We start from the raw sequence: 27,682 nt of genomic DNA on the forward strand, positions 1-27,682 counted from the left end.
AGCGCAAAGGTCTTGTTACAGACAAAGCTGATACTACACTAGAGCCACATCAAAGGGCCTTTTTTCTTCGTCTGCGCTTGGTAAAGAGCGTGTGACCTCTTATTTCAGATGTGGATTTCTGACATTTACCATATTTTGGTCACCTCAAGAGCAGGCTACTGTCATGGCTTGCTCAGGTCCTTAAGATTACACAGAAGCTGAAGTGAAATCAAACACAGGACAGCCTAAGTGTGGCTCTATGATTACTTATGCAATACAGTTAGCAGGTTGAACTTAATGCAGTGACTAGGGTTTAGCTGTAAGTGCTTTCAATTTCGTCAAGACATGGCTGCCTACCCTGCCAGAGAGTAACTCTGTGGTTCCCTACACCTGCATAAATTTATTGATATGCAAGAAGCAACATTGTCTAGATGCTAATCTTAGACTTGTAATCAGTTCACTGGGAGGCTTCCCTTCTTGAGATAACTTTTGCTGTTTTTTCACCATCAATTCTTCCTGGTTTTGCTTGGATTTTGACACAGTTGGCTTTATATTTCTTAGGGAGATAAATTTTATACTAAATATAACCAGACAGGAGGAGGACTGCAAGCCTGTGAATCTCTGAAGTAATAATACAGCTGTCTTATAAACTGTTAGGCACTGAATACTGCAATTCAGTACTCCAAATTCAGTGGTTATGCTGTACATATCTATTATATACAAAAGTTACACTGCATGATCATACAACTTTCACAGTTTTCTCCTATGTGAGATGAGATTCAATAAGATAACTGCTTCCCATAAAAAAATTAATGCCCAGGAATTATGCATATATAAACACACAAAGCCATATCACAGTGGAAGACACGTCACTGTAAAACAAACTCAAAATATTTCCCAATGTAAAATAATGTAGAAGGTATTACCTCTACTGCCATAAATTTTTTTTTCTATTTCCTGTCATCATCAATCTAAAATGGAAAGCAGTGAAAAAAATCTATTTTTTTCTGAGAGGAGTTTTCCAAAACACACCAGCTTACCAATTTCTAAAGAATTTAATAAGCATGCTCATGGAAATAAAGACCTATGCACTGTTTCCAGCTTTAATGATTCAGCAGGGTACTGAGGTATGAGAATCAGAAAGTGAGCTAAAAAGAGTAATTTCAGGGGGATGTTTTCAGCTGAGAAACACATGTGAAATAAGCTGAAACCTGGGGTAACTAAAGGAGTAAGAAACTTGTTTTGATTCTAAGAAATACAGTTTTGCAAAACAGGCATGTAGCTTATTACCAATTTTAATTTGCTACCAGCTCTGAATGCACAGTATTTGCTCTTGCCAAGTGCAGCACTATTAATAAGTTTACTTTTTCAAGTGACATTCTGCTACATTGCTTCCGTCTATTTTTTCCAAAACTCTGGAAAGTTTTCTTCAGTAAATTCAAGCCACACTAAGATACCAAACACTCCACTTAGATCCAAGGGAGTGACATAGAAAAGGAAGTGGAGGGAAGGAGGAGAATTGTCTCAAAACGAGTTACGAAGGCAGGAGGTGTGGGTTTTTGTGCATGTTGTAAAAGTTTTGCTTTGGGATGAATAAATAATGTTAAGTAGTGTGAAACAAAAAAGTCTCAAGTGTTCTCAAAGAAAGTCTGAGTATTTTTAAAAACACTTTTATTTCAAAACGAACGCTCTGAGATGCTACACTTTGAGAACGATTAAATAAATTAAAAGCTTAAAAAGGTTTCAGCTGAAAACTCTCCAACTCTTAACCAGAACAACAAACTGAATTCATAACCAACCAAGTTAATTGCTTTGCTTTCCACAACAGCACGTATTGGCAAAGTTATTTGTCATGAAAACCTCCTTTACACAGCTCTAGCTGAAGAGCACAGAGCTGTTTCCCCAAATTTGAGGGATGAAAGAACTGCTGTGACTTTGGCCAGACCACAGTATGCATCTCTGGTTGCCAAAGGCAGCTAGTACTCTGCAGAGCTCCAAATACCCCTTTTTTTCCCCAGCACACTTTGGAGATAGGATAGGCAAGAGATAAGAGAGAGGTATGGAAATTCCCCTCCAAGCAGAGGAAGGCTGGAGTGGGGGAAGCATGCAGGGAATTTCCTTCACAGGAGGTGAATTTCCTGGGAGCAGCACTGGCTGGGATGTTTGCACAAAAGCCATATTGACCAGCTACAGCAGAACATGGCATTGGCCTCACCTCCATGACAGGGAACTGGTAATGTCACTGCATTGATCAAAGCTGACTTGTGATGCACTTCAGACATATTGTGTGTCATTATGTTACCTCATTTTCTTCCAGATTCCTCCAGTCATCTTCCCCCAGCAGCTTTAACATATGTAACTTCAAACTACTGGCCAGGTACCCTCAAGGATCAGGGCTGCTTCTTGATCTCTCTTTGCCTTTAACACAGACTGCTTGGAATACTGTTTTTTAAGCTCCATTTAAATAGGAGCTGAGGACTGTTATCCTTCACCACATAACTTTTTCACCTGTAATTCCTGACCAGACTAAACCACTAAACCATTATCTTTGGTACCTTTGTGAAAGAGCATATTAAAAATATATCAAATTTTTGTTTTCGCACATTTCTTTCCCTCTTCAGGAGAAACCAGAATGCCAAGCAGCATGGTGCACCTTACAAAATCCTCAGTGTCTACTACACTTCCTCCTTTTACCTACTAGGTGAATTGAAGGTGACTATTCTTACACCTACTGCAACCATTTAAGTAATTCTTTGCTTTCTTCAGAAGTCTCCACACACACATACACAAAAATTCCAAGCTTGCATATGTTTCAATGTACACTGTAAAGCTTTTTTATTGCATTAGTTGGGGGAAGAAATAAGGAAAAATTTATTGCCTTTTTCCAATTCCTCATCTTCATAACTGGTAATGAGTGACTCCTAACTTCTGTATGGCTGTTTTTCTCCATATCCATTGGGGCGAAGTTGACATAGTAATTCCTACCCTACAGTTGCTAGGTAAAAAAAACCCACATGCATTTATTTTCATCATATGGCCCTAAAAGGACATGGAACTGCAGCTATGGAGCTACTGTGTAAAGTGTTGAACACTTATATTCTATTTCATCCAAACACTAAGTAAAAGCTCAACATCAAGGGTACACCAGTATCCCTTATGGAGGTGAAGCTGAGCATGCCAGAGGATCATGTGCCAGTACTGAGAAGTGTGAGAGCTGAATACTTGCCTTTCCTGCATCAGCAGAAGCATAACATCGCTATATAAAATACCCTTTCCCATCTGACTCTCAGTCACAAACGTACCCGCACTTTTAAACTCAGTTGAGCAAGCCATGCCAAACACTTAAAAGCTGTAAATTTCCCATTGGGGACAGGTGGAGTTGTCGGAGCTGGCTGAGGAATTGCGAGCTCACATCACTGAGCAATGCAGAGAAGAATTGAAGGGCAAAAATCCCCACAACAACCACCAGTCACGGATTCCCAGTATATATAAAGTTGTTGCAAGAGGTGCCAAAAGAAATAGTTCCGAGCCCAACAGTTTGGCTGGATGGCTCGGCTGATTAGAGGCCAGGGCGGGTCCCGCTGGGCTGAAGAAGGCCAAGGCTCGCTGTCAGGCAGACGGATTAGCCCCTGCTGCCCATTGAGCGACCGCCTGAGCTCAGGCAGGGACACGGAAGGAAACATAAGAAGGAGGCATGTGCATAACCAAACAGGCTACCTTGCTGAAAAGAAAACCCCTAAAGCCACATTCTGCTTCATTAGCACATGAAAATAAGGTAATTGAATACTTCATTCTCCCATCCAGAGCCAAGATCCATCACTCAGGGAAATGGAGTTTTGATAAGGTGGGGTGTTTAAATGAGGCAGAAAGAGTCTTTGAGTGTGTGTTACTTTGTTTATCTGAGAGAAATCCCACTTAAACATAAGCAAAAAAGATATAAAAATCACTTTATCCTATGAATCACTCTAACATGACAAAACCCCTCCAAGGATGGAATGTATACTAATTTCAACATTATTCTGAAAACAGAAGGTATTACACTTGTTGCTGACTTTATTTTTGGATTTTTCTATCAAAATCCACTCATTTATCTTTTTTTCTTCTCTTGTGAACTCACTGTCTCACTAGGTATTTTCGCTGGCTTTTAACATTTCATACCTTGAGATGAAAACTTAGCAAGTGTCAGGGCAAGGTATTTTGATAAAATATTTCTTGTTCTTTTTAAAGTTATAAATGTAGCACATTCAGATTTTGGTGTTTTGATTTATTCAGCATTCCAGCTGATTACCAAAAGATGAAAATAAATTTTATAAAATATTTTTAATTACCAATTTCAGACTCAGACAGCTCCTATTTTAGTTCTTTAGCCTTGTTTTAGGGGAAAAAAAAAAGATTAAAAAATCTGCTATTTGAAAAGCAAAAACATAAGCAGAATGTGTTTTGTGTTTAGCAAGATAAACAGCAACAAACTCATTTTCTCCCACTGGCTAATCACCTAAAGTATGAAGTACAATGACTGGCATTTCCTACTGAAAAATATTTTTATATAAATACTGTAAATAGACCCCTTTCCTCAGCCAAAAATGCCTGCTATGGTATTAAGTTTTTTTATAAGAAAGCAGGAACTAGAGATGCACAGAGCTAGATAGACTGCAGCCTCCTTCCCTGGCTTTAAGTGGTATAATTTTTCAGTCTGCTATGCTGATATATTTACCTTGAAATAGAAAGAAAAATAACATGACATTACAGACCAGCTCTCAGCACTGGCAACAACAATGATTTTGATAATATTTAAAAGACACTTCCCCCAGACTCTAACAGTAGTGCCTAACCATGTCTCAGGCTTTTGTCTTGCTCTCTCATGTGTCCAGACGTGATAAAAAAAATTAAAAAACTCTCCTGCTTAGAAATATGGGCAATAACCGCAGTGCTAGGAAAGAGCTGCATTTTCACAATACTTAAAGGGTAACTAAATTGTGTTGGTGCTAGGGCTGTGCTATCATTCCCCCTTGTTCAGGCTCTCTGCTCCCAAAACCACATCTTTGCTGCTGGTGGCAGAACTGGTCCACTGCTGTGAAAAACCAGTTTGGAGAGATAACCTTACAGAAAGCTTCTTGATTTTCTGTGGTTCAGTCTGCAGGTTGGGGTCTCTATGGTGGCTTGTATGGAATCAGCTATGAGCCAGCACCAGAGCAAGGAAGAAGGCAGGAACTGCATGGAGAGAGGGAGTTCAAACTGTTGTGGACCTACAGCTTCTGGATCAATGCCACTTTGGCCAAATGACTGAAGAGGGACCTAATATACAACTGAAGGCCTGGGGCAGGGTCCAGGAGGTAAACATCTCACCACCTCTGCTCATAGTCAATACAGTGGTGGGAAAATTAAAGGGGTTGCATCTGAAGCAAACATTCTTCAGGCTGGAGCTTCAGGAAGCAATCTTTAAGGTAACTAGGTCCTACCATGTAGCTTTGAAATGCACACAGTGGAACCACCACCTTAAAGTCACCACTTCACATAGCTTGACAACCCAAAAACCAGAGGGGTGACACAGCTGGCATACAGTACCACCAGCTGACAAGAAGGCACACTGCTGCTCTCCAAAGGTGCAGTGGGCAAGCAAAGGAGGAGCTGGGCTGAAGGCTTTACTGCACTGCAAGTGAGCCACAACAGCCCAGCCTTGTGATCAGAGCAGCACTTGCTGCTCTTGTGCCAGAGCTGCCATAGGCAACTGCGAGGCTGGCAACCCTTTCTTCGTGCTGCTGGCTGAATAGACCTCCTAAGCAAAATTAGCAGGCCACGAATTAACACCCCCTTTAGTGCCTGCCAACAGAAAACAAAAATAAAACAAAACCATGTGGCCAAGGGTTGTGTAAAATGCTGTCACAGGCCTTCTTGCATATTTTCCCCACCCTTTGACTGAGAGAACACACTGTGAAAACTTTGCAACTAAAGAAAACATTTGCAAATTATACCCAGCTTGTGATTTTCTGTGGAATAAATCTGGGCAAAGCAAAATAAGGACTCGATCTCAATGTCTATCTCAGAAATAATATCTTAAATCAAACTGTCTAAACAACCCTCTTTATCACCTAGTAAGGTACAGATTTCCAAGGCCTGAGCCCAGAAAGCAAACCATGCGTCCCAGGAATTCATCCAGAGCAAACTGGAGCTGCAGAGCCCACCAGGAAAGAGAAAAATGTGTATCATCAAAGCACGGGTAACTTTCCACATGTTAAAAAATGATTGCAAAAGGTTCAATTATGCACATTGAGAACAGACACCAAACTAAGCTCTTGATGACCACAGTTACCCAACACCCGTGGCTTGCTTCTTCTTACCAAAACATGCACCCAAAATCATAAGCAGTTTCCTTCTGCATTCAGATTTCCATGTAAAAGTCTTAACAGTTCGGCTGTTGGCTTCCTCGAGTCAATGGAAAATTCTGCCTGAAATTCCCTGTAGCTAACAAGGTGCCAGCACTGAAGCAACATGAAAAATAACATCAGGACTTTTATGTAAAACACCTTTGTTATATATCTAAGTCAGATGTGTCACAGAAGCAAGTGAAAAAATGATGGTAAAATCTCTCTACCTTAATAAATTTTTTAAAAAACTAGTTTTTCAGCAAGTTCAGTTAAAGAAGATGAGAATTACTGCTAGGAGTAATAGCATACATTATTATGACACAAATATGTACCAGCACACATCCACATAACCCTCATAAAAAGAAACCAAGCATAACTCTACTTATTCTGCATATCTAAAATTAAATCTAATTTTTTTAACCATGCTCAGCAACAGAGGAAGATTTAACAGGTGTCATTGTTTCATGTAATCATCTTTTAAATTTGCCCATGTGAGAAAAAAAAAAGCCATTAAATGAGAGAGATGAAATTGATTAATTAAACATCTTCCAGGGCCTGGAGGATTCTCCTCCATTTGGGATAGATTTCCTTTAGCTTTAAGCAAGCTGAAGGGCAAGAGACAGATGCCTCCTTGGCTTTTTGTTTTAGCTGGTATGTGTTTGTAAAGGCTTGAAGATGTTTCTCAGTTTACTTGTCTTTTTGGCATTGGTCATCCAGACCCAAAACACTTTTTTTTTTTTTAAGGGCTTGTGACAATATCCCAGTGCAGTTCAATGCAAGACGGGACATTAGTTTTGGTATTTAAGTGGCAGCACTTGCTAACAGTATTTTTTCTTCTAATCACTGCCAGTTTTTTGAACTGCATATTCGGATGCAGTAACTGAAAGTTACCTCCTCGAAACAGGCTCCTGACTGATTTTCTAGTGAAAACTTGCAAACAACAAACAGGAGACAGGTCAGAGTTGCCGAGACATGTGGCCCCTTTCCCTTTTTCTTACACCACCACCACCTAGGGGACCTTTGATCTGAATGTCAGCGGTGAAAATACACAAACAGATACTCTCTTATTATATACTCACAGGTGTACATTCCTAAAACTGTTACATTCCATTACTTTCAGCTGTGCTTGAAAACAATACCTTCAGAAGCTGACCCCTTCTCTCCTCTGATCGCACTGGTGTCTGAGTACAAAGCAACACAGCCAGCACGGTATTCCAAACAGCGGCCGGGATCACGCCAACAAATTCAAGCAGCTCTTGTAAGGACAGGGCCAGAGCACTGACTGATGTTTCTCTGTGTTTCTTACACTGTGCACCGCGTTACAGCTCCCACAGAAAGGGTGCATCTCTCACTCAGTGGGAACACTCCTGCACCAGGCAGCTGGAGTTTGGATGTGGAGAAGGCTGGATTTAAGGGAAACTCGGTTCTGTTTTACCAGTGCAGCAAGAATTAAATATCTTATTGAAATACATGCAGCCCCTGTGGATGTTCAGGTCATTTCCCATAACAGCATGCAACGAATCATCTGTTTGGGCTGTGGTTATTGAATACAAAAGCACATCCCATCCTCATAATGTCTCTACATTTAAAAAGCCAGTCTCCAGCTTTGGCAGCTTAACATAAGAGGAAGTGCTCTTCTTCTGTTAAAAATATGACAGTATACTTCTGTAACTGGAACGGAGGAAAAAAGTGTGAGGGAATTTTCCCATTCTTTTCTCTGATTGTTCCTTACAATGTTTATCAGCAGGCTGGTACCACATCTCCTTTTGTTAGAAAATTAAAAGTTGAACTGCAAACATAAAAGCCACCATGAACCATGCAATAACCTTCAGGCATTTTAAGAGCAGCAGAGGTTAGAAGGGCAGCTCCTGACTCTAAACAGCACCTATTGTTTCTTTTTCTTCTTGAATAACAAAAGCAGAGCTGAAAGCTATTTACCTGGTTTTACCTCTGTCAGATCTCATTTCCCCCTTTATTTTCAGCAGATGATCTTATCGAATAGTGTAATTTCTAACAATTGCTTTGATCAGATTTTTTTAAATTTCACTGTGATAGATTATTTCATTCTCAGATAACTCAGCATACAAAGTCACGGCAGAAAAGCACTCAGGAGACTTCAGGAGTCTGTCAATGTGTATTTAAATTAAAAGTAACTACTTTTAAGCTCATAAGTTAAAATGCGTTCATTTTGAAATCATGGGAGCCAACTTACAGTACAAGGCTCTGATCTTGCAAACACTCCCACACAAACAACTTTCTGTCTGAACCATCCCATGTGTTCCCCTCCCGCTGCAGATTCCTATAACTGGACACTTAACTTGCCCAAAACCAACTGCAGAGCAAGGCTGGACGGATTAAACTCCTGATCCACAAACTTTTCAGTGTTCTGCTATCCAATGTCGTATGTCCATTATAATACTCAAATTACTTATAAACAAAAACCTATCATGAGTCAACACCATGCAAACTTTTTGCAGTGGCCGGGAGGGGTTTGTAGCTAATACAGAATTGTATAATCATTTAGGTTGGTTTATAAAATCCTCAGAGATCTAGCCTTAAAAAAAATCCTCTCTACAAGATAAAAACAATATACAATATATATAAAATTCTTCCACAGTTTTAAGATACTTATAAAACTTTTGAAGGAAGAAAAAACAATTTTGGGGGTGTTTTGCTATTTAGGAAAAAAAGCTCATACAAAACTAATCATTTCTAGAATTACTAATTTTCACATAGAAAATTATTTCCTTTTTTACTTTCTCTAAATCATTTCACAACACCCACCTCTTGTCTTTTATATACTTCTGTAATTTTATTAAAAAGGTGGGGAGAAAAAAACCCTTGAAAATATATAACAGAAATCTGAACAGAGAGATTATTTTATTTTAGCTATAGATTAAATGCCAGTGAAGTATTTGCAACCCTATAAACACCTTTAGACATAACAATCTATGATGCAAGTTTACAGCATTTGATTTCTTTGTCACTAGCTGCAGTTTGCAATTACCATACTGAAGTTTAAGAAAACCACTAAAACCTGTGAAATAACAGGACTTCCCTCTCATATGAAAGCATCCTATAAATTCGTATTTTGAAGGAATTCTAGTGTAAGTGTTTAGAAGTTTGTTTTCCTTACTGTAACATGCTACCTATGAAATCTAACAATGTTACATTAGCAGGATCAGGTTTTAAAGTTAGAATTCTATCAGATACCCAGCTGCTATGAACTGCCATATGTCATGTCATGTCCCACTAGGACTAGTTTCAGACCAGCAAAGTGTTTCTGACAGTAAAATAGATACAAAACCAAGAGTGAAAACATGTCTTATACAAGATGGAAGTATATTGAAGAGGTACATTTTTGAAAATGGCTCACTCTTACAGCTTTTACATCCAGTTTAGAGTTTCATTGGAATATTTTAACTTTCTGCAAAGACAGCATCACCAGTAGAAAATAAAATCAAGCCAAGTTCTGAAATGTGCTTCACTTTTTTGGCATCAACACCTGCCCTTTTCCAGCCTCATTTCCACCCAAAGCTTTTCCTACCTACAAACAAAACAAAATAAACATCCGAGTGCCTGTAAAAAACTAAAATTATTGCATACATTATTGTTTTTCTATGTATCACTATCAAGTCACTTGAAATGTTGTAATTACATATATTTCCTGCTTTCCTAAAATGTTGGTGAAAGGCTTGGTTACTATAGTCCTTATAGCTCTGGAAGAACTGACAAGTGGAAAGAGGAAAGCAGCTTTCCAGTCAGTTCAAAGGAAATGGAGTATGGCCATTTCCACTTGCAGGATCCTCTCTCTGTCAGACTCTACAGACATTTCTGTGTCACCTTCTGCAGTACAGCATCTGGGCATAGATGTTTTTTCCTCATATTACTTTCTTTTTCAGTGAAGATATTATTAGTTTACAAAGATTGGAAAAAAATGGACATGGGGTGAGAAGTTAGAGAAAAAAATGTATGGTTAGGCAGTTCATATAATTCTCTTCAGAACGTGCTAGTGTCCCTGTGTTCTAGGCTTTATGATTTCTCTGTTGTTTCAAATCTCACACACACTCACAAGTATCTCAAATCCTTCTTCAAAACCATTAGTTTTGGGCAGGCATCTAAGAAACTTGATTACTTTTCTACATTACTTAACAATGCAAGTTTTGTTAAAAATATTTATTCTGAATTCTAAAAATGGCATTATACTTCAATGGGAAACAAGATTTGCTTGAAGATTTGAAAATCAATCAGATTTTCTATCTCTAATCAAACGGATTTCCCATGTCTAAAACGAATTAGGTTACTAATACTGCTTTCAAGAATATTTATTAGCAGCTTGTAAGAAAAAGAAAAAATATTTATTTCTCCTCTTTACTGCACAAGTATCATGGGAGTCATCTCACTACACAAGACAAACTTCGCATTTTCTATTATTTTGTATGGATGATGCACTTTAGTAATAACAAACCTAGCAGACAAAATAAAATTATTCTGCGAAATAGATGTAGGGGGCAAGGTTTTAAAACTTCTTCACATGACACAAATTGTTAATAAGAGGGTTATTAACAACAGTATTAGAAACCTTTAATTACGTATACACCGTGATCTGGATGCTATTTGCAATGCACTTGCATCTGGCAAGCTAGGCAGGACTGGACTTTTTCAGAACATAATTACAGGTGTGATTTTGAGAAGGGCAGCTGTCTTCACTGCCTTGAAGAGGACACTAGAGCATATATAACCAATGAAGCATACACCATCACGCAAAAGAAAAGCCTCCAAAGGCTTGAAAGGAGGAGGAAAGTCAGAAAACATTATCCCATCGTCCTTCCATGCTTCTGGAATGTGGGCAGATCATAGTAAAAGTTTAAGCAGCAGGAAGATTAAAGGAAAACTGTTAAAGCCAAAAAGGACACTCACATCATCTGGCGTAAGTCAGTCGTGCCTCTGCCGACTTCAGTGGAGATTCACTGATTTACGCCAGTTGATGTTTTGACCCGACGGCTTCACAGAAGATACTATCGATTAATTGTGTGTTCTATTCTGATTAAAAGCTTCTCTTGCCATCACAGCACATCTTGCCCCAGCTGGAAGCCACTCTGGCATTTTTCTTTTTGCTAGAAAGCACCCTATAGGCGAATTCCAAAATCATAATAATTAAAAAAAAAAAAAAAGAAGTCTGCATAAATTGTCAACTACTGTTTGTTATTATTTACCGTTTTTTGGCACACATAGACATGCCAGGCACTTTACAGAAAATACTTTGAAGACAATTCCTTTCCCTGCAGAGCTTAAAAGACAAGGGCTAGTCCATTCTGCAAACATAGGGCACTGCTTTACCAAAAATTTTTCCAATTACTTCAGTGGCATTCCTCACAGCGGTAAGACTGTGCTTATTATGCATGCTGGTAATTTCAGGTCTTAAGTGATGAACATGGCAAACAAGAGAGGGTAAAAGACAAAGATATTTTATAGAGAAATGCTTCAGATGCTCTACATTTGCAAAGCTTTCTGAACCTGACACTTTTTCTGTGCATTTAATGTGCCTAGTTTTCACAAAAATACCCAAACACACCCAAACCAACCAACAGCAACAACAAAAAAATCAACCAAAAACCCCACCCAGAAAAACCCAACCCTTTGAGGCTTGTAATTTTTCAAGTACATGATGCTTAGTGTGTGGTTTCTACTGTGATACAACATTAATGAAGAAATCCCTAGCATTGGTTTTAATAAAGAAGTGGAATTGCAAATAGTGGCAACATTTCTGGAAGAGTAACACCCATGTGGCTTCAAGCATGGACACCCAGCCCTACACAGAGTAGTACAACTGCAGACCCTGAAAAGAATTCTGCCCAGCCTTCAAAGTAAAAAGGAAAGTGGAACATGGGGCCAACTGTGGAACTGAAGAAGCTATCAGGTTTGAGGAGGGCTGCAGGGGAAAAAAGGCAGCAAGTTATAATTCTTAACAATGACGATGACTTTCAACATCGCGTCCTGAGCATCAGAAAGCCACTATCATAATTTCAGAGCATCCAAAAAGAGGAGTGACCTATCAACTCAATTAAAAAGTATTTCTAGGAATACTTGATGATGTGAAGGCACAGTACCTTTCCAAATATTACTTGGAAACAACAAGCATTTGGTGTTAATGAATAGGGCAAAAATTAACTTATTTGTTATACAGTGACTTTATACATAAATGCACATTCCCTTCTTTGCCCCACTCTCTGGGCCACAGGTTTTTAATGGTAACCTCGGGTTAGGTCATTCACTTTGGCAAAAGCTAACACTTTAATAACTTTTGGTGTGACTATGATATGAGTTAAAAAAAAAAAACATTAAAAAATCTGTTAGACTTCTTCATTTGTACAAAGCCTTTAGGAAAATATTATTATTTATCTGTAGCTACTTTTAAGATATAGGTAGTATCTTGTTAGTTTTCACTAGTCTCAAAGAAATGAATTTTTCAAACAAAGCCACAAGAAACAAAATCTGTGATGACAATTCACATTCATGTATTAATTTTCAAAAACACAATCTTGACCATTAAGAAGAACACTTCCAAACTTAACAGTTAAACACACAACACTGTATTTCCATCACAGTCACAAGATTTAAAACATGTTATTATTAGGTGCTTTAGCAAACTCTTAACAGCTGCTGAGAACATGAGCATTTATACAGCTATTGGCAAGATCTAGCAGGTTTGAAAATCAGAAAAATGAGATCTGGCAATGATATTTTTAGGATCAAACCTTAAAAAAAAAAAGTCATAAACTAAGCAATCATACATGCAATTTCCAGTTAAACTGTCAATTGTACTACTCTGCCTCTTCTTATGTAGTTACATATTATGTTGTAATCTCTTAATTTGACAAGGGGAAAAGTTTGTAGGATTACCGGAGGTACTCACAGAACTTTAAAATTACCATTGTGAAACAGCTGTTTATCAGTGTGTTTATTTCTGAAGTTGCATTTGCTGCTCTTTAACGGTTACTTATTTCAAACTGAAATTGACAGAATGATCTTTTTCACTTCCATCCTAAATGCTTTACAAGAATTACAGAGTGTTTTAATTTCTTATATTTGCTACACCGACTTACCTAATTTATGTAAAATTGTTTCCTCTTTTGAAGTATTTGATAAAGATTCATTTGAAGGATGCAGAGTCCCACATATATTTATTACTACAGAAAAGCTTTTTAAAGTTACACTGCTAGCAATAGAATCCATGAGAACACTTCAGGTTTAGAAATACTTTCAGATAATCTATTTGGCTCTTATTTGTCTTAGAGAAATCACATATTTAGAGAGAGGTATATTTTCCAAATTCTTATAGTCCATCTGCAACCAGCATTTCATATTTACCACTTGGTGCAAAAGGGAGTTCATCTGAACATGTGAGCTAGGATTCCACTTAATTTGTCATCTGCGATTATCACTTGGAAGTCAGTGAGTTTATTAAAGACAACTACTGTGTGATAAGGACAGTAGAGACAGTATTAACCATGTCATTTAAATTGCTTGAGCTGGCATCATGCCCAAGTCCTTCAGATCCGTATATCAACACACTTGTTGCTGACAAGGACTCATTTTACGGGGCAGATGAGGAACTCCCTCCACACTGAGTGTGCTGTACAGATTTCTACAATAGTTCATGAGAATAAACAGTATTACTCAGTCTTTGTATTTTTGATTCCTAGACAAGAGAACGACAAAACAATGACAAATAAGTGAAAGACTCTGTTCTTACTAAGAAAAAAATAAAGAGAGAAAGCGTTTTTTCAATTTTCAGTTAAAATTACTTGAATTTGCATTTTACAAGCATATTTTACTTGTAACTGCAATGCTGACAAACTAACAAAGACACTGCACTCAATCACTTGCTCTGCCAAATTTTATGATCCCGTATCTCTCGTACCCTTGCCTCCTCCACAGGATCTCTTGCTTTCACTTCATTAAGCCTGTACGAAGGAGAAAACCTCTGGTGGCTGGACATAGTTTATCTTCAAAACTAGTAAGAGTAACTTTATTTCACTTCCATCAAGAACCATGCCACAAAATAACACCTCCACATTTGGAAAAGATGCAATTTTACCTCCAATTCATACAAAAAAAAAAAAATTAACATCTTTGATGGAAACAACCTACATGTTAAGCTAGGCGTACTACTTCCACTGTAGAAAAGAGTCAGAACAGAAACTTTTTCATTGTACTCTTCATCTGCTGTTTTCCTAAGCTATGTCCTGATTAAGAAAAGAAAGGCTATCCCGTTTTTTTGCGGGGAGGAATTCATTAGCTTAACAAGCACGTCAGCGTGTAAAAGCAGCTCATCTCTTTCCTAAAAAATCCTGTGCTTCCCAATACGCACATCGTGTCCAGCAACAACTCAGCAGTTCCCTGTTTATCACTTCCCAGCACGGGTTCTGCGGGCCTGAGCAAACACCCAGGTACTCACAGTACACGTGGGCAGGATAGAAGTGCTGCGGAAAAGGCTCTCTTACCTTCCACAAACTGTCCTTCGCCGTCTTCAAGGGAAGATCTGGAAACACAAATCCAAACCCCCTAAAGTAAGAGCACAACCAGCAGCCAGCCACACTTCTCTGCCGTCCTCCCCCCCTCCCACGCTCTCCAGACCACTTTCCCACCGCTTGCACTGCAAACAGCAACTTTCCCGTGGCATTTATTTTTTACTGGTGAGCCATAAAATCGCCTGCTTGTCCAATTAATGCAAGCATCATTATTTTCATTTACCTTTCACCATCTGAAGTGAAAGAAAGGAGAGGGGGGAAACAGGAAAGCAAATGCATAAAAGAAGCTTCAGAAACATGAGTTTCAACTCATTTATGAGCCCAGATAAAGGTTAATAGTTAAACTCCTTCCTCTCCCTCCCACCCTCACAATTATTGATGCCCTTCAAGAAATGAAATATTTTTTGTTCTCATTTACCAGAGGCTAGACAAACTTCAACATCTCTATTTACGGGTTGAGCAAGAGCAGTTCCTCAAACATCAACATTTTTTACGTTAATCCTGGAGAGAATCCACTTCTCTAAAACTACAAAATTTGCCAACTTCTGTAGTATTTATTTTTAACGAACGAGAGCAAGAGCTTTGAGCTATCCTCCTCTGAGGAGGGGAAGAGGGAAAGTGCAGCTCCACTTTCCCAGCTTTAAAACTCTTTCCCCCACCTTCCCACACCACTCAGCCCCGATCACTCTCCATCCCACCACCCCCTTCCACCCCAAAAGTTTCTTCTCCCGATCCCCCACCTGCTCCACGTCCAGTGGGATTTCAAGGGAGGAAACAAAATTTGAGAAGTGGTTCCTTTCGGGCGACTTCTTCAACCCGTCTGGAGATTTAAACCTGAAAAACAAACACTTCTATTGAATGCAAACTAAGCTTTGGGGGTTGCCGAGTTAATTCCTCGGCAGACAGCTACTCTCAGTGTCTGGTTACACAAACATACCTACAGACAGGTTGGAGGGGAGTCCCTTAGAAACCAAGGAGAGGCGGAGGGAGGAAATAAAATCAAAATAGGCAGAAAGGTTGGAGTGAGAGACTCCGGGGGGCAGCGGGGTAAGCAGGCTGCAGGGAGGGATGATTCGCAGCTGGAAACAGGTTTAATGCAGTTACAGGGAAACTCAAAGCAAGGGCCAGTGCGGGCAGGGTCTGAGACGCCAGAGGTCTCGACTGGGGATGGGGGGGAAGGGAAGGGGTATCCTTTTGGGTGGCAGTGATAACAACTTTTTACGGGTAACCTATATAAAACAAAGGAAGGCACAAACCCGGCGGGCGAGAAGCGGGCTGCTCCGGGGGCGGGCGGCTCCTCGCCCTCCTCAGCGGCACCTCCTTGCCCGGCCGTGCCCCGCCAGCCCCTCGCCGCCGCCCCGCTTACCTGCCGCTGCCCCCGGGCCCCCGCAGCATCGCGCCGGGCACAAAGGGGCGGCGGGGCAGGGCCGCCGGCAGCCCCGGGAGGCGCGGCGGTGAGAGCGGTGACAGCTTCGGAGAGCAGCAGGGAAATTGGAGGGGGAAAAAATAGTTACAAGGAAAAAAAAAAAAAAAAAAAAGAGGTGGAGAGACGACCACCCTAATAAGCCGCCGTGATCATGCCGGGGAGGCGAGTCCCTTCTCCCGGGAGCAGCGCTGCGGGGCGCGCTCCTGCCCTGCCCTGCCTCAGGGGGACGCGGCGGAGGGGAGGGGATGGGAGGGAGGAGGGGGATCCGCTTGCCTTGCCCTGCCCGGCCCGGCCCGGTCTCCAGAGACGGGCGCGAGTGTGGCTGCGGAGGGAGATGCCGGAGGTGCGGGATGCAGGAAGGGGAGGCGGCGCGGGGCGCCCCGGCCGCGGCGGGCGGGGAGGGAGCACCGCAGCCCTCAGGAATCATCCACACACACCCCCGCCTCCCGATGCTCGCCCCCCGTGCGGCCCGGCTGCTTCCCGGCTGTCACATGGCCCCCGCCGCCACCCCCGAAAGGGTTTCGGGAGTCGCTTCACTTTCACTTTGGCCTCGCCGAGGGGCTCCCCGGGGCCTGACCGGAGCCCTGGCAGCGAGGGGCTCACCGCTGCCCCGCGCCTTCCCCGGCTCCCCAGCGGGATGAGGGGCAGAGCTCGGCCCCCTCCGCATCCCGCGTCAGGGCGCGGGGCCGCCCTTGGGCCCCTTGCAGCGGGGTGTCGCCAGGAGCGGCTCTGCTCGTGTCAGCCTTCCTTTCGAGTTTTTAGTAGGAAAAAAAAGAAAATAATAAAAATATAGCTGGGTCCGTGGGAATTCCGGACTGGGGAATTGCATGCAGCTCTGCAGCAGAGGGGTGTAGCAGGGGGACTGGTAGGAGCGGGGCATTTGAGAGCCACAGGCAAGAACGCTTGCTCTGTTTTCTGGTGGGATTGATCCCATATGCATCCTGCCCCCCAACCTGCTTGATCCCTTGCGTCAGTCTATCTAAAGGGGCTGGCGAAAGTCCCATTGGAGAGCCAGAGCCATGCCTTGCACATGCCTTGAGCAATCTCCGGCATCTGGCATGGCGATGTGGGGCTCTGTGCCTCTGTGGGGCTTCCCACCAAAACACTGCACCCACACCTATGGGCACAGACTGTTCAATAACACACCAGCAGCAAGTCTAGTGTTCCACAATGAACATCAGGTATGGATCTGGTCCAGCAGCATTATTTTTGAGCTCAGAATAAATATTTCCAGGATGGGAGGCATGCTCCATATAAGTATGTCAGATGCTGTTGCATCCCTGCTTCGTTTTGAAAGAGCAATTAAAAAGGAAAATGGAGTTACAACTTCTGTCTTGCTGCCGTCTCCTACCCTGCTATTATGGACATGGCCCTCCTGATGTGATTTTCCATGAATATCCCTGGTCTTAATGTTGCTGCCTTTGAGGGGAGAGAGCCAGAAAAGAGCAGTAGCCTCTCCAGAGAAGCTTTTCATGTGTCTCCTGTGAAATGCCCATCACCTGCCTGATGCTTGTGGCCAGTGATCATTGACCACTTAACGGAACTTGTAGCTCCCAACACTTCCCGAAAGACACAGCAGCACTTACTACACTAATTATGGCTACACGTGCCCTGCACAGAGGCAACCTTGTGCTGAGTGAGTCAACTGGCATTATGTCTTGGCTTTTATGTAAGCTCTTTCTCTCTGGCCTTCTCTCAACAGTCATCAAACGTGGCACAACACATGTTCATAATTTTTAATGAGCTGGCCTTTAACCACCTTCACCCAAGCCCTTGTCACAAGCATAGCAGCAATCCCTTGGTTTTCTTGAAGCTTGGCTGATGCTGGTGCCAACAATCAGGCTGCACACGCTGTGTGAAACACCAGCACATGCTCGTGTTTGGTTCCTCTGCACCTCAGCCTGCTCTCCCCAAATGTCTGACATGTTTTACTCAGCATGAACAAGCAAAATATAATTACAGTGGGGTTTGGTTTGGGGTTTTTATTTTCAGTGCACAACTATATAAAAGATTACCACACAGAATATACATTCCAGTGACAACAAAGTCCCAGCACCACACATTTTAGGATTCTGTCGTGAGGTTTCTGGTTCTGAACTACAACTATTAGCTTTGAGTTTCGCTGTTAAATGGAACAAAGATGACTGTGACCTTGGTGTTTGTGCTTGTTTCTTCTTTTTTATTTTAGTGTTTATCATAAGGCAACAAGAAGCACTAATAAATCAGACTGTGAACAAATGCTATCTCAAAACTTGCCCAGCTCATGAGTATTATTCTTAGTATTATTCTGTTATTCTGAGTATTTGCTAACTTGAAGATTAAATTGCCGTTTGAGACTATTCTATATGCCATAATATTAATGATTTTTCCTCATTTTTCAATTACAAGGCCAACTTTGACCCCTTTTATCCATGTTTTTTCTGCTTCAAACTGCCATGAAGTCAAGAGCACTTGAGAACAAGCTACTGCTAACTGGCTAAATAGGGTGGAATCTGCCCCCAGTTACATAGCTCCATCCTCTCACCCTTTCTCCAGTGACAGCATGTTCACTATTCAGGAACAATGGCCTGAAGTTAAGGAGGAAAACATTTTACAATAAGTGAAATACAGGGAAACAATAGCCTAATTTACCAAATAAGAATAGTGAGATATCATGCCTGAAAAGAGTCAGGAGTAATCCAGATAAAAGAGGAGAGAGTGAAAAGATGATCAAGCAGCCATTCAGGCCTATCTTCTGATGCTGCCCAAAGATTAAATCTGTCCTAACAAAGCAGAGCAAAGACCTGAAATAATGTTATCTTACCTCTCCTCTCCTTCCCGGCATCCGCCACTACATTTTTGTCAACCTCGTTTACCTTTGGATGCTTGGAAAACAAAGGAAAAGGGCAGAAAATACAGAAAGTGAGAGGAAGGAACATTACTTTTATTTTAATTTTAAAAGAGGCACGAATTTATTTAGATGTTGTCACACTTTCTTAACAGGACATTGCAATTTAAATATGTGCAATTAAATGAACTGCAGTTGCACTGACAAAAGGCTAGAATTGAAGGAATATCAAGTTAAGTTTCCATCAAATATCCGTGACATTTTAAGTAAATCGGGTGACTTTGTTTCTTGGCTCTTTTCAACGTCAAAAAAGTGTTCTCACGTTTTTAAAATCAACTTACTCAAAGGCTTTCCATCCTCAAAATTACAGGGAGGAGTCCTGCGCAGCAGTAAAAATATTTCAGTAACCAATAGCAGAATAATCCAAGGCAACTAACCTGCATTTGCATGTCAAGTACCCAGAGAACGTATGCCAGGGTGCTGAGGCGTGAAGGGAGGAATGAGCAAACCCAGAGCTATCCCCTTATGTAGTTTTCACAATATTCTAATTTACCAACATTTGTAAGAAAAAAAAAAAACTAACAAAAAAAACCAAAACCAAAACAAAAAACAAAAACAAACAAAAAAAACCACAGGAGGAAAGGATAAATTAAAATGTATACCTGGCACACCTTTTTTGTTTACAAACACTTGAAAACTCTGTGATTTAAGTAGTTCTGAAGTTATTCATGTTAATGGTATGCATGAGTCTAAATGGCATCCTGTTCTGAAAAAAGAGCTGAAGGAAAAGTGCTTTGGGGCAGTCTATACCCTTTTTTGTCCTTCGGCCATAATGACAACTGAAATGGAGAAAATGTGACAAATATGTGGTGCTGTGTGGGGTGGGCTGGCTGGATTAAATACTGTGTGGAATGGTGGTCTTCCACAATGAGAATTAGGAAGAGCTTTCTCTTCCTGAACTAGACAGACTTCCTTTAAGCTTGTGCAGATATTGTACCTTACTTTTTCTGTCCAAGGTAAATAATATTTATCGGTAAAGCAGTCACTGTGTCACAGTGATTGCAAGCATGGTTGTTTTCAGATTTGTAACCTGCTTCAGCAATCCAACATAGAAAGTGTTTGATTCAAGGTGGCAGAGTGTGGATAAGAAATTTTCAATCAGCAGAGGAATTGGTATTGAAGTGCATTCTCTACTGAGGGAGAAATGACTGTATTAGAATCCTGGAAATTTTCTGCTTATTTTTCTTTTAACCTCCAAATAGCTTGACTTTACTGATGGTATTTTCTGTCAGGGTACAAACCCTCTGCTCGTTTTTCCTCTTTCCTAGAAGAGATTGGTATTTGGAAGGGCAAAGAAATACTATTGCAGGTCTGTAAGGGCAGTTGATGAGTATCAGTGGTTGCTCTTGGGTTTATATAATTTGAGATTTTTTTTAAAAAATTGTCAAATCACTGTATTTGTCCAGAATACTTAGAAGACTGGATATGCAAGCACTATCTGATAGTGCCCAGATATGGTAAATTAAAATTATTCTTACTAAATGTTAAGGAACAAAAATAAGGGTAGAACTTTTCTCTTGGTAGTTTTAAATAAATTTTACATTTAATGCTGGCACTCTTTTCTAGTTCCACTAAAGCCAAATTCAAGTCCCAAAATTACTATGCAAATATTAAGATTTCCTGTAGTGATTACTTGAATTGGAAGAGAAAGTCAAACTGACTCTGCCACATGGAAGACTCAGACAAATGTTCGTAATTATTATTTTGAATAGAGTGAAGATGTGATGGTTTATACATTCCACATTATTATTTAGGCAGTGGGTTTAATATTTTCAAAAGCTTCCCAATCCCATCTTCAAAAATCTAAAGACTTAGTATTTTTCTGACACTAAAATGAGATATCCTAATTTACGTAGATGCCATAATAACATGAAGAAAAGCGTAGAACTTTATTTGATTTGTTCTACTTAATATTTTAGTGTCATATTCAATATTTCTATTCCATGAATTCTGTTTGAGACTTGCTGCTAGCAAGCTGGACTAAAAGCTGTTCAGGAAGGAAAGCTGCCTCTAGGAGAGATTTAAAAACATGATAATGGTCATATTAGCTCAATCCAAGATGTATTCAGTCTCAAATTATGACTACTAGTGACTACTTCTGGGGAAGATGCAAAAAATGCCAAAAATAACATTTCTGGATTAATCATGTTTCTTCCTAAACCTTCGGTTACTTAGGCTTAGAGACAAAGATTTGTTTTACTTCCAAATGTGATAATATAAAAATATTATTGTTTTCATTTGAGAGTATAACTCTCTATCCATCTATATTTTTTTCCTGTAATTCCATCAAGACCTTGCTTTTGATGGCTTCTGATCACAGTGTTCCACAAGTCAACTCTCCTTTGTGCAGAAAATTCCTAAGATCTCTTTTCCATTTCCTCTTGTCTTGTTTACGTATTACTCATACAAATCATGAGGGCCAAGAAGTTCCTAATCTATCTTCTACTACACACACTTTATTTTACACATCTGTGTTATCCATCTATTACCCTCTGATTATCCTATACTCCCCAAAGCAGCCAGTGGTCTTTCCAAACATCAGTTTTGTGTAGATCACTGACAATTCATGGTGCTTTTCCCTGAGCCATTATATTTTGCTCTTTTCTTTTTGAGATCCTGTTTCTGGCAGGGGCTTCCCGCTGATCTACACGATGACAAAGTTTATGTAAATCTTTCTCCCACGCCTGCCTCCCCTTTCCATTGCTATCCAATATTTAATTAGCTTCCTTTACTGTCGCTGCCCTTTGACCAGAGGTTTTCACTGTATTATCCACAGTGATGTCCAGATTTCCATCCTGAGTCACTAGAACGAATTGAGAAGCAAATCAGTGAATGTGTTGTTCAAGTCTTATGTCTGTTGTTTAACATTTCCCAAGCTGTTACCCATTCTCGTGGCTGCCCTTTTTGAAATTCCTCTTAGTCTGTCGCACTTTTGGCCAAAGTAGCCACTTGCACCAGTTAAGATGGACACCACTTAGTTGAGTTGCACTTATCCTCCTTTTGCCTGCCAGACTGTGGGCAGGCTAGGGTTACTCAACTGAGTTTAGGAAAGAAAGTGAAGGAGAGCTGGATGCTTGGGCCATCTTTGTGTCAAATCGCCTGAAGAACATAATCTTCTGATTATGTTCTTCCTCCTTAAAGGATGGTCCCTCGTGCCTCCTCTGTGGAATGGGATTGTAGAAGCAGTGTTTTTGCAGCCTTTTGTGCTGTTTGTTTGTATCTGCTTATCAGCAGATAGACCATGGCTTTTGGAAACCATATCTTTTTTTAGCAGAGGGCACACCAAACCAGGATCTTTTACTTGTTCAAAAATGGCCTTAAATATTAGAAATACTACAAGCGATTAAACAACTCTTTTCCCCTTCACTGTTTGGATGTATCTACTACAGGCACAGGAGAGAGCCCATTCCCTCTGGATTAAAGTGAGAGACATGGTTAAAAGGCTAATAAAAAATCAAGGAGTAATAAATACTAAGTGATTTTTAAGTAAATATATATGGGTTGTTTTTTTTTTTCTTCCAAAGGAATGCTCAGCTGTTAGTGTTACGTTTGACAGCTTGTAAAAAGGTGAGTTTTTGCTGAAGAGCAAGAACAGGTTGAAGAGAAGCAAAGGCATGTTCTGAGATAAAGAAACCGAGAGGTATCTGCTCCACAGATTTAAGGTGTTATGTTACTCTGTGCAATGTCCAGAGAGGGAGAAACCTGCACAGCAAAATGGTCATAAAATACATTTCTGCAAAGAAGACAGGAAATGTTTCTGTCAAGAACCTCCCCCTTCCAACCAAAAAACAACCCCCAAAAAACAAACCAAAAAACCCACCAATCCCTCTGGTACAATTTTCCCATCTGGAGAAACAAAGTGAGACAGATCTCTCCCCCCTCTCAAACTCCATATCTCAGAACAAGGCAAGTGCCTTGTGGCAGCAGTTTCAGAGCCAGAGCAGGGCACTGTGCCTTGGGCCCCTCTGCAGTGAGGCTGTGGGACAGGCTGCCAGACCTGCACGTGCTGGGGCAGTTCTGGCACCTGAACCAAGGCAGGGCAATCAACTCAACCAGCGCTCAGCTTGCTATATGATCATGGATCATTTAAGTATGTAACTCAGAGGTCACTGCATTACCTCTGAGAAAAAACACTTGCTGTCTCATTCTTCCCTCAGGGTTTATTGCCAGCGTGATTATATTTTCAGGAGTGACAGGGAGGCCCTGAGCTATAAATCTAAGGGAGATAGAGAGTGAGCTGATTATCAGACACCTCCTTCCCCACTCCAAAGTCAATAACCCCAGCATCTCACAAGGTTACTTTCTGGAGGAAAACAATCTCTCAGCCAGGCTCTGTCTGTTTGCATCTGCTCAATTGTATTCAGTCTGTCTTCTCAACAGCTGGGAAATCAATAGCTTGCCAACCATCCCAGAGCCCCAACAACACAATCTTTTTTGTACTAGTGAGGATGAGGCTCAGGTGGCACCAGGATTAGGTAAATTGGGTTTGAAAAGTGATTCAGGAGGAAAGTGCTCTGTTCCTTGCTCCCAAAATTCAGCATGTATATCTCTTCCCTCTGGAAGCATGGGGACCCTTTTCTTTGAACCCCCACAAATAATTCTGTGACATTTTAATGACCAGGTAGTCGCTAGAGACTATGCAAAACGTTACATTTAGGACAATCCAGAGAAGACATCAGCAGCCTGCCGGAATCTTCTTTTCACCCCTGGGGGTAAGTTTATTTACAGAAAGTTAGTTTTGTTTTACCCTAACGGCAAGCGGTAAACTCAGCCGATAATAACAAGTCATTTATTTAGCTTCTGAGAAGCTGCTTGCAGATAGGAATCGGATTTTATAAACCGTGTATGGAGGGACACATTTAAAGCAGCCCCGGCAAATGGCTCCCAGCTCTGCAGAGCCGGTGAGGGCTCGGGTTCCTCTCGGTCACCTCCCGCCTCCGGCACCGCGATGCCGAGGAACGAGTTAACTCCTGGGAGCGAACATAAACCCCGTGCGGAGGGACTTCGTCTTTTATCATAAATTCTCGCGCTTTACAATGCACTTAAAAGGGACTTTTTTAATTTCACATAAATCCCCGGGAAGGAAAAAAAAAAAAAAAAAGATGCCCGCTTTCTTTCCCGACACCCGCCCGAGCGTGTTTCCCGAGCATCAGGGCTCGTCCCGCCGGTGGCTGATTCACTGCTCAGCGCAGGAACCACCAGGCAGTTCCCTGTTTGCGGTGCGCGCTGCAGAGCGGTCAAAGCCCAAGGCCGTGCCGGTAATCCTGCCGGCGGCCGGTGCAAAGAAAAATAGCCTCAGATCCGGCTGGTGGGTGGCAAAACCGCGCCGGCGACCGCTCCGCTGGCTGCAGCGCCCGGCAAGAGCCCCACGGCCGGTGGGCATCGAGCCTGGCCTGGGTGACAGGGACCGGCGGGGCTATTGCGCTCCCCGATCCCCGCGCCCCACCTGCGAGATGCGCCCCAGTGCTACAGCGGGGCGGAGGGGAGCATCAATTAGCGCCGCGCTAATGAGCCCTCAGCTTTCGCACACCGCTCCTTTCAGTAGTCCCCTCCTGCTGCTCAGCACACCTGAGCGGGCTCGGCGGGCCGGGAGCTCTGCCCGGCTCTGCCCATACGCGGCGGCTCTGGCGCCGCAGCGTTCCCAGAGCCAGCGCGGAACAAACACGGGCGGGTCTCCCCCACCCGCCCCTCGGCAGCACCGAGAAAAATACTTTATTCCTAGCATGTGCTCTTTTTCTTATAATTTTTTCCTTCCTCGTTTCCCCCCCCCACTCCTTTTTTTTTTTATTTATTTTTTTTTTTTTTTTTTTATTCCTCCCCTTGCGCATACCCAAAGTGATCCGACGACGAGTGCGATTTAAATTTGAGCTCCGCCGTAGTTTTGGCACTACTATCAAACCACATTCATTTTCACATCCTTCCCAAAAGTTTTGCCGCGGTTCCCTCGCTGCAGTTTGCGTAAACAGCTTTACTGAGTAACTATCGGGAAGCATAAATACACGGAAATAAAGAATAGCACGGCAATCGGAATGAATGACCCAGGGCAGAGCGGGCAAAGGAGATCAGAAAGAAGAGACTATCTCCCAGAATGTGTATTGCGTTTTGGCTTTTTTACCTCTCTCTGTTTGCGGGGGAAATTTAATTAAAATAAAGGTGGGGTTTTTTCCCCCTCTCCTGTTTTGATGTATCTTGCTCGCGTAACAGCAACGTCTCGAAGAAGACAAAGCAGACGGATTCGGACTCCGCTAATTAGAAAGCAACGAATGCCGGCATTTAATAAACATTTGAGTGGCCGGTGGCGCAGAAGGAGCCAGCGGAGGTGCGGCGGTTTCCCAGTGCCGTGGGACCAGCCCCGGAACGGCTCCGCGGGACGGGGATTAGCGCGGTTCTCCCCGCCGGGCTGCGGAGCCGAGCGCGGAGTCGCGACGCGGGCAGGGAAGCTTGCCCACCTCTCGCCTCCAGCTCCCTGCCTGCGCACACTCTCCGCACAGCACCGGGAGAACCGCGGGACATCCGCGCTGATTTGTTCGCGGGGGGATCCAGCCCAGCCCTCCCCTCCCCTGCTCCGGCTTTCTCGGGGGTCTGCGCCGCTACCCGCCCGGCCGTGCGCCCTTTCTCTCCCCCGCAAGGGTCCCGTCCTCGCCGCGGGTGGCCGGCGACAGCTCCGCGCACCCCCGCGGCTCTCCGCTCCAGGGCGCGGGGCGGTGAGGGCTGGGCAGGGGCCACGCAGCTGTTGACAGACAGAAAGCCTCGGTCTCCCAACCCCTCCTCAATCCATCTTCGCGGGATGGCAGTGGACAGCCCCAACGGGTTAAAGTAAAAGGCTTTGTCACTGCTGAAAAGGGGAGGGGGGGAGGAAAGAGAAGTCTGATGCTGAGGAGTGTAGATACAGGGTAGCGGTGGGGAATCACCTGGAGATCAAGCCGTGAGGGAAGTTAAATACGCATCCGTCCGTCCATCCATCCAAGCATCCCACTGCCACCCCCAGTGCTTCACCCCCGTGCACGCACAGCAGTGTTGCGAAGTTGGGACCCACCTGGGGAAGGTGCAGCGTGGCCGCAGGTGTGCGGTGCAGAGCAGAGTGAAGCGGTGCAGACCAGGGAGGAGAGCTAAGGGCAGCCGGAGTGGGGCTGAAGGTCTTGACCTGCCTGTACACCCCCAGCACCGGTGGCCTCCATGGATGGAGGGTAGGGGGTTCACCTCCGTGGGTCGAGACAGGGTGGATGAAGTTTGCCCCGTCAGCAGAACCCCGGGCGGTGTGAGGAGCTGGCAAGGGAAGGGTTGCCCCGCTTGAATTACACTGGCTTTGCTAGTCCGACAGAAGGGACTGCAGCAAGTGGGGAAACGAGAGCCAGCTGAGCCCTCCTGCCAGCCTCATCGGGGCTGAACTTGAGGTCAGTGGAGAGCAAAACTCCTCCAGGGAAGGAGGAAACAAATGTTCATGGATCGGGTATCGACAAACTTGAACAAATGGGAGGGAGAGGAGGAGAAGGGACAGTCAGAGCTGCCCTCACAAAACTGTAAACAGTGGTGTTGGGACAGAGTTGAAAGGAATTGCCTGGCAGCTGCTTGGAGTTTCCCTACTATGTGCTTGCCCTAGTGAGAGATGAGAGAGCCCTTTACGGGAAACAAGTCTCCCTCCACCCCTGGGAACTGCATCCTGTGGCAGAAGCTGTCCATCCCCTTGCAGGTTCCCCTCCGGGTTACAGTCAGGGCGGTGGAGGAAAGCTGGAGAGAAGAAATCTCGTCACTGCTGATTCAGGCCTTCGCACGGGGACACAATGAACTCCAGTGTCCCGGCCCTCGCAGCTCCTCCTCCTGCCAGGCGAAAGGTGACTGCCCCTTCCACTGCCTCTCTGTTCAGGTACTTATTAAATTGGCCCAGTCTGCTGGCAAGGAGAGAACTTCCCATTGATTTTTACAAACTGTGAAACCTTAAGCCTGTATCAGGTGATGAGAGAGAGGGAGAGATCAGGGGGTTTCAGCACTTGTAAATCTCTTCATTTCATCACTTTAAAAAGGAATTTTTATCTCCAACCATATTGAAGATAAATGATCTATTAATAACAATAAAAGAGAGTTCGAAACAGAGAGACCCAGGTATTCAGTTTTTTTAATGGACTTCTGGTTTAGGATTGATTTTTTGAACAATGCTTCAGCAATGGTTTTTCATAAGATACAATATTTGATTTTTCCACAAGATATCAAGAACAGATGCATCTAAGTAAATAGATACATGTAAGTACAGACTCTTGCAGAAGGCAGTGCTCATTTTGTCCATGTGAGCTTCGCGAATGATTTATTTTTGTAGCCTTTAAGCATAATAATAATAATAATAGAACATATGTGTCCATTTTATTGCCATATTTCCAAAGTTCATACAACTCAGCAAGCAATGAGCATTTTTGTTTCAAGCTGGGCCTTAGACTATATACTTTATTAAAAAGAGAATTCCACAAAACCCAGACCTGGTAAAACTGTGTACAAAGGC

At 42.6% G+C, this 27,682-nt stretch overlaps 1 protein-coding gene across 1 annotated transcript in view; it reads right to left on the minus strand.

Annotated features, from left to right (window-relative positions):
- The window catches only part of PRDM1 (PR/SET domain 1), a 99,373-nt gene extending 83,608 nt beyond the window's left edge, over nucleotides 1–15,765 (minus strand). The window contains exons 1-2 of the mRNA XM_088161955.1: nucleotides 15,619–15,765; nucleotides 14,852–14,889 (exon numbers count right to left, since the gene is read on the minus strand). The gene's annotated coding sequence lies outside the window, so the exon portion shown is untranslated. The remainder of the gene's footprint in view (nucleotides 1–14,851; nucleotides 14,890–15,618) is intronic.
- Nucleotides 15,766–27,682: the final 11,917 nt, after the last annotated feature.

The sequence above is a fragment of the Sturnus vulgaris genome, chromosome 3 (genome assembly GCF_052056855.1).
Source record: "Sturnus vulgaris isolate bStuVul1 chromosome 3, bStuVul1.hap1, whole genome shotgun sequence".
Classification (NCBI taxonomy): domain Eukaryota; kingdom Metazoa; phylum Chordata; class Aves; order Passeriformes; family Sturnidae; genus Sturnus; species Sturnus vulgaris.